The sequence below is a fragment of the Antechinus flavipes genome, chromosome 3 (assembly GCF_016432865.1).
Source record: "Antechinus flavipes isolate AdamAnt ecotype Samford, QLD, Australia chromosome 3, AdamAnt_v2, whole genome shotgun sequence".
Classification (NCBI taxonomy): domain Eukaryota; kingdom Metazoa; phylum Chordata; class Mammalia; order Dasyuromorphia; family Dasyuridae; genus Antechinus; species Antechinus flavipes.
In genome coordinates, this window is record NC_067400.1 from 495,866,144 (window position 1) to 495,874,276 (window position 8,133).

Below are 8,133 nucleotides of genomic sequence, written 5' to 3' on the forward strand. Positions count from 1 at the left end.
CCTGGAACATTGTGTCTCACCCGAGAGATACTGATCAGCTGAAATTTTACCTTCATACTGATGAACTCAGGGTTTGCTAGTCAACACCTCTTTAATATCATGATTGCTTCTTCTCTTCAGTTGAGGCCTGGAATACTCTTGCAACTATGTTTTTCATTAGCAGGTGTTCTTGGTTTTAACTATGGAAGAACATGCTTCCTGATGCATTCCTCTCCTGACCTCCCTGGAGTCAGGGAGACATCTTCCTGAGTTTAAATCTGGCCTTATGTTTTTAATAGCTTTGTGGTCCTGGGCAAATGACTTAATCCTATTTGCCTCAGTTCCTCATCTGTAAAATGAGCTTGAGAAGGAAATGCCAGACCATTCTAATACCATTGCCAAGAAAACCCCAAATGGGGCCATGAAGAGGGGACATGATTGAAATGAAGGAACAAGTAACTTCCTGGTCTATACACAAAGGTCTCCTCAATCTTCAAAGCTATTGCCTTTTTAAACAAAAGAAACATTTATGATTTTTAACACTTCATAATCATTTTCATTTCTTAAATAGCTCCCTGATCAATTATCTTTATATTGTTCCTATTGCTGATCTCTGAGCAGAGAAAGCATTTAAAAAGTGCTTTTTTGAGTGATTTTGAATTAATTGAATTGCCACTTATTTTATCCTCATTCCGAGGATGTCAGCAACTTAATGGTTGGTTTAAGAATGCCTCTCAAAAACTGAAAGATAACATAGATTACAGAGACAACTCTTCATATGAGCATTGTGAATGGCTTTTGAGTCCAAGAATAGGCAGATGAATGATTATAATTGGTAACATATTATGGAGCTAATAATTAAACTTTCCCATTAGATATGTGCAAATATTTATTTCCAGAAAGCAGAACCAGGAACAATGAGCAGAAACAAGGTGGGGTGGAGGAGAGCACCTTTAGGTTTCATGTCAGGAAAAACTTCCTAATAATTAGAGCCTTGATAAAGTGGAAAAAACCACAACTAAGGGAGTGATCATCAATTGAAAATGGCTAAACAAATTATGGTTATACACATGTATTGGGATATTACTGTGCTGTGAGAAATGATGAGAATATAGGGCAGAGCTGTATAAACTGGTATAGGATGAAGCAAATGGAACCAGTGCAACTTACACAATAAAACACTAAAGACAAACAACTTTAGAAGATGAAAAAACCTGATCAATGCAATGATCAATCACTGTTCCAAAGGAGGGATAGATTTATAGATTTTATACTTTCATACCTATAAACATGATGGCCCAAGTCATAGTATAATTTCAGATTTTCTCTCTCTCTCTATCTCTCTGTCTCTCTGTCTCTCTCTCTTTGATAAGATCAATGTAGGACTTTCTTTTACTGGAGTGCATATTTGTTACAATGGTTCCCCTTCACGCATAGTGTGAGTGGAGAAGTGGAAGGCTAAGAAAATAGATTTTTGTTAAATGAAAAGAGAAAATTTAGTTTAATAATAATAACTAGCATTAATAAAGTACTTTAATGATTGTAGACCACTCCACATTTTGATCCTCACAACATCCTTGTTAAAGTAGGGATTGTTATTATCCTCATTTTATAGATGAGGAACCTGGGAAACAGACTGGTTAAATGATTTGTCCCTGGTTACATGGCTAGTAAGTATGTGCAGCAGAATTTGAACTCAAATCTGTCTGAGTCCAAGCCCAGTATTTTTCTATTGTGCTGTCTCACTACCTGAAATTTGAAAACAAAAATTTAAAAATAAAGTTTATCCGGCTATCTGTCCCCACTTTCATCTCTGACATTCTGTTTATTGGCTAAACTTAAATGGGTTCAATAAGTTAATGTCTCTTTACACTAGAAAGAACAGAAGAAAAATTATTAATTAGGAAGTGAAGCTCAAGCTAAGTAGGGAGATAATATAGTAGCAACACTTGACAAATTCAAGTCACCAGACCTAGAAAAAACTGTATCTGAGGATACCAAAAGGCCTGGTACATATAATTGCTGACTTACTCTTAGTGAAAGATAGTGGAGAACAATAGAATGATGCAAGGTTGGAGAAGGGCAAATGTCTAAATTTTCTAAAAGAGGAGAAGAAAAATAGAATCTGAAAAATTTAAGTTAATGATCTTTGGCAAAATTCTAGAATATAGTGGTTTTTTATTTAATTTTTTTTTTCATTCTGAATTTAAAAACAAACAAAAACCAGATCACTTCCACATACAGCACAAAATAAGAGGATTCTATAGAAAACTATGAATCTCTACTTCAAACAGCTTGCTTTTCAAAAAAAATAGTATTTTATTTCAAGACTGTCTTTCTTGTCTCTGCTTCTTTCTGAATTTTCTTTTGTTCTCCTGTGTACATGTTAAAAATATTAAAATGGCCTTCTTTTTTTGAGCATCACTATTGCTAATCTTCCTTTCCCCCAATAGCCCTGTCTCTATAAATCTTGAGTAAGAAAGGAAAAAACAATAATCCTTATAACAAGTAAGCATAGTCAAGCAAAATTAATACAAACAATCGCCATGTTACAAAATTTGCTTCTGTATCTTGCCTATTCCTTTTCTGTCAGTAGTTGATTAATATGCTTCATCATAGGTTCTCTGGTTACATAGTTGGCCTTTGTTCTGAGCAGAGTCCTTCGGCCTTTCAAAGTTGTTTATCTTAATAATATTGTTCTTATATAATTTGTCTCTTAAGTCTATTGCACATCATTTCAGTTAGATTACTTGGAATTTTCTAAAGGTGTTTTTTAAAAAAAAATATTTTGCACCATGTAATAATATTTTATTACATTCGTATATTACAATTTGTTTAGTCATTCTCTAGTTGTCTAAGAGACTATTTAAGATACTTTGATTCTAGTTGTTTTCATTTTTGCCTTTTAATTCCTTCTTCAGGACAAGGAAACTTATTTTGCTTGTGACTCTTCCCTCTCCAGTATTAACTTTCCTTTTATCCTCCATCCCAATTATCTGTAGTTTCCTGATTAAATCTGATGTATTTTTATACCAAGCCCTCTTTCTCCTCTCTCTTGCTGTTTCATCCTCTTCTCTTTCCTTCCTTCCTTCCTTCCTTCCTTCCTTCCTTCCTTCCTTCCTTCCTTCCTTCCTTCCTCCCTCCCTCCCTCCCTTCCTTCCTTCCTTCCTTCCTTCCTTCCTTCCTTTTTTCCTTCCTTCCTTCCTTTTTTCCTTCCTCCCTTCCTTCCTTCCTTCCTTCCTTCCTTCCTTTTTTCCTTCCTTCCTTCCTTCCTCCTTCCTTCCTCCCTCCCTCCCTCCCTCCTCCCTCCCTCCCTCCCTCCCTTCCTTCCTTCCTTCCTTCCTTCTTCTTCCTTCCTTCCTCCATCCCTCCCTCCCTCCCTTCCTTCCTTTCTTTCTTCCTTCCTTCCTTCCTTCCTCCCTTCCTTCCTTCCTCCCTCCTTCCTGCCTCCCTCCTTTTCTTCCTTCCTTCCTTCCTTCCTTCCTTCCTTCCTTCCTTCCTTCCTTCCTTCCTTCCTTCCTTCCTTCCTTTCCACCTTTCTTTCTTCCTCATGATAGATACATTATTTCCAATTGCACTTTGCTCTCATTCAAATTGTCAGGGGTAATTTTCATTCACGATTCCTTGAAATTTAAAGCTCAACATTTTTAAAAGTTATGGTTTTAAGGAAGTCTAGTGATTTTTGAATTATTCTTTCACTTGTTTTCCAGATTAGGTATTTTTTATGTCACATATCAATCAATCAATAGTTTTAATAATATATTTGATATAAATTGATATCAATTATACATTATATATATACACTATATATATATACACACAATCAATCAATCAATTATATATATAATCAATTATATCATAAGATGGTAATCCTTTGAGTTTGTTCTGATATTCTTTTTGATATTCATTTGAACTTTTCCTTCAACCAAGTATATCTAATTTGATTGACTATGAATTTGTTAAATGCTTCTGAGTCAGGTGCAGTTAACAGTATAAAGATTGGTTTGTTTTCATTCTATGTCTCTGCTTTGGAGCCTTTGAAAATGGTATTAGAAAGTCCCTACCAGTGAATGTGGTAGTGGACCCTACCAATCTAGGCCAGCACAGGACAGCTCTTCCTCCTTAAAGGACTGTGAACCAAGGAGATGGAACATGATGTAGAGAAAAGAGAACTGGATTAAAATCTCGAAAATGGGATCAAGTCCTGTTTTGCCACAGAATAACTGTATAATTCTGGAAAGATAACTTTTCATCTCCTTTATATCTCATTTTCTTCTCTAAAATGAGGAGGTTGGTGTAGACATACTTTAAGGTCCCTTACAGCTACAGTAATATATCACTTTTACATGGTGCATGACCAGAGGAATGCTTGTTCTGAGTCAAGCTGTGTGATTATTTTCTTGTATTGTATTTTTACTTATTTTGTTAAATATTTCCTAATTATTTTTAAAAATTATTTAAAACAAATATAAAATAGAAAAAAATGTTATGTGAATAGCACAACACAATAGAGGATTCAAAATATAAAGGAATATATTTCTATTTCAAGAAAGCCTATATAATAAATACTTCATTGTATTGAGAGATGTCTATGTTTTCTATGTTTCCTTATAGGTTTTCTTTTTTTTTTTTTTTTGCCCTTCCCCCCTCTCATTTCCCCAAGAAAGCTAAAATTAAATACAGATACAGACATATACACACATACAGAGATTATCTAAACACACGCATATATATACACAGACATCTATATACATGCTTGTTTTCCTCTGTTTCTCTGCAGGTGGCTAGCATCTTTCTTCATAAGTCCAAATCTTTCCATCTTTTTTAGACTCCATCAATTCATCATTTTCTACTACAGTAATATTTCAATCTCATACTATCTAATTATTTTAAATAATCTGAAACAATATTGATTAATATGGCTGACATATGGTGTAGTTTCCCTATTTTTATCTTTTGATTAAATCTATTTTAGCTTTAACTTTGAAATCATAATTAGTACTCCTGCTTTTTTTTTTTTTTTACTGTATTTATTTATTTTTTATTTTATTATTTTTTTATTTTAACTTTTTATTGACAGACCATATGCCTGGGTTTTACAACATTATCCCTTGCACTCACTTTTGTTCCGACTTTTCCCTTCTCTCCCTTCTATCCCCTCCCCTAGATGGCAAGCAGTCTTATATGTGTTAATTATATTATAGTATATCCTAGACACAATATATGTATGCAGAATCGAACAGTTCTCTTGTTGCACAAGGAGAATTGAATTCAGAAGGTATAAATAACCCAGGAAGAAAAACAAAAATACAAGCAGTTTATATTCATTTCCCAGTGTTCTTTCTTTGGGTGTAGCTGCTTCTGTTCATCCTTGATCAATTGAAACTGAATTAGCTCTCTTTATCGAAGAGATCCACTTCCATCAGAATACATCCTCAAACAGTATTGTTGTTGAGGTATATAATGATCTCCTGGTTCTGCTCATTTCACTTAGCATCAGTTCATATAAGTCTTGCCAGTCCTCTCTGTATTCATCCCGCTGGTCATTCCTTACAGAACAGTAATATTCCATAACGTTCATATACCACAGTTTACTCAACCATTCTCCAATTGATGGGCATCCATTCATTTTCCAGCTTTTAGCCACTACAAACAGGGCTGCCACAAACATTTTGGCACATACAGGTCCCTTTCCCTTCTTTAGTATCTCTTTGGGGTATAAGCCCAGTAGAAACACTGCTGGATCAAAGGGCATGCACAGTTTGATAGCTTTTTGAGCATAGTTCCAAATTGCTCTCCAGAATGGCTGGATGTGTTAAGAAAGACTTTTCAACAAAGTGAACTCTCAAGATGGATATAGACAATATAAGAGGTTTCCAAGGTGTGCTTCTTAAATTGGATTTTTACCACTTATCCATGAATTCACAATGAATGACCCAAAAATTTTACTTTAATTTTTTAAAAAAAATATGAGCTTGTTCTGGGTTTAGAGGATGTTGCCTCTGGCCTCGGGTCTTCCTTCAGTTCTCCCTTCTGGCCAGGAACACCATGCTCCTATAAGTGACCACAGCCAGTGGCTTCTCTGCCCCACTGCTTTTGCACTTACTGGGCATCTTCTGGTTCCTTATTGCCCAAGGCCATGCCTCAGCACCATCATTGGGTCTGGTGTCCTTTCAGTAGATCCCTCTTCCCTGCTTCAGATGCCAGACTCCCCACTCTGACTAATAGGCAAAGATTCCTGTGGCTGGCACTGGGGCTACCTCCTAACCCATCCAGCCCTGGCACTTGCCTTTAGCTATTTCAGCTGAACTAGCCTAGAGAAGTTTACAATTCATAGGGACCAAACTTCAGACCTAATATCTTTCTTCTTATCTTCTTCACTTATCCCCAGAAGACCACTGTTCTGCTCCAGCTCTTGATAGTTTTTACTGCTCTACGTTTGCATAGAAGGTGCTAATTTGTCCTGTATTTGGGGGACATCTGGAGAGTTTGGAATTTTCCAATATACTTTGCCATCTTCCCAAAATCCTGTCTATATGAGTATGAATAGTGTCCCTGTAGAGTTGCATACTGCTCTTTCTCACAAAAACAGTATTGGCTTTTATATAACCATATGAACTCATTTACCTCTCAGTGCTGATTAAAGGGAAGAAAGAAAGACAGAAATTAGGCTACTGGATCTGCCAGCATCTTGTCATTTCTATTCCACTCCATTCATTTCAGGTCAATGAAATTGATACTTTTAAAGTATCAATCAGATGCAATGTAGCACAGTAGAAAGTGTGCTGAAATTAATGTTAGAGAACCAAGTTCATATTATTTATTAGCTGTGTAGTTTTGGACATTCAATTTCTTCTTCTGTAAAATGAGGTAACTGACTTAGATGGTTTCTACATTTTTCCAACTCTGAATTTATGATACAATGATGCTACCTGTGCAAAGCTAGAGATACAAAAATTAAATAATCCCTGTCTTTAAGGGTTTATATTCTTCTGTGTTGGGCATATATGTATATAATACATAATATTCTAAGATGAAGAAAATTGTTGAGGAGCTCTGAAAGCTGGAATATAAACTGAGGCTTGGAGGATTTGGAAAGGTAAAGATGAATGAATGAATTTCAGGACTGGGGGACAATTTGTTCAAATATACAGATAAGGGAGGTGAAATGTTGAAATGAGGGGGACAGTTTGGTTCAAAAGTATAGTGTGGAAAGGGGCGTGATAAGAACTAAATTTGGAAAGTCCTTTTTTATTTCTGGTAAAACATGCTTCCTGTCTTAAAAAGATGTTCATCAAATATTTACAAATACAATGGAAAGTAGTATAAAACATTTACATATAAGTTTATTTAGTTTTAACTTACACATTTCAATAATGTTTTCTTCCTCAAATGAAGTTGTATTTGGTGGTAGCTTGGTATAGTGGAAAGTTTACTGAATTTGGAATCAAGACATCCGAGTTTCATTTTGCCTTGGTAGCTTATTAAGTCTATAATCACTTAACATTTCTGGGCCTTAATTTCCCTCATTCATAAAGCAGTGATTAATATTTTTACTACCTACCTCTTATGGTTGTGATAAAGAAAATGCTTTGTAAATTGTCAACACAGCAAGAACACTGATAGAGGCTAAGTGACTGCCTAGGGTCATACAACAAGTAAATCTGAGGCAGGAATCAAACTTGGGTTTTTCTGACTGTAGTTGCAACATTCTGCCTACTCCCAGATAGTTGCTTATTAGAAGTACTGGAGGAAGATCACTGAAGATAAGTAAAGTCAGAAAAACCTGGAGTTGAGTCTTGACACTTACTTACAAAATGTATGACTATGTATAAATCATTTCATTTTTCTGAGCCTCAGTTTCTTCATTTGCATAATAAGAATAGTAATGTTATTATTAACTATATTATTATTATTAACTATATTAACTATTATTAAGGAAAGTGGTCTATTAACAGTAAAATCTATATAAGTATGAGATATTATCATTCTTCCAGTTTATTATTTATTATTAACTAATTATCGCAAGAGTAGGTAGATAGCACAGTGGATAGAATGTTAAACCTAAAGTTAGGAATATTCATCTTTGTAAGTTCGAATCAGGCTTTAGAGACTTAAAAGCTGTGTGACCCTACTTGGCAAGTCACTTAGCAT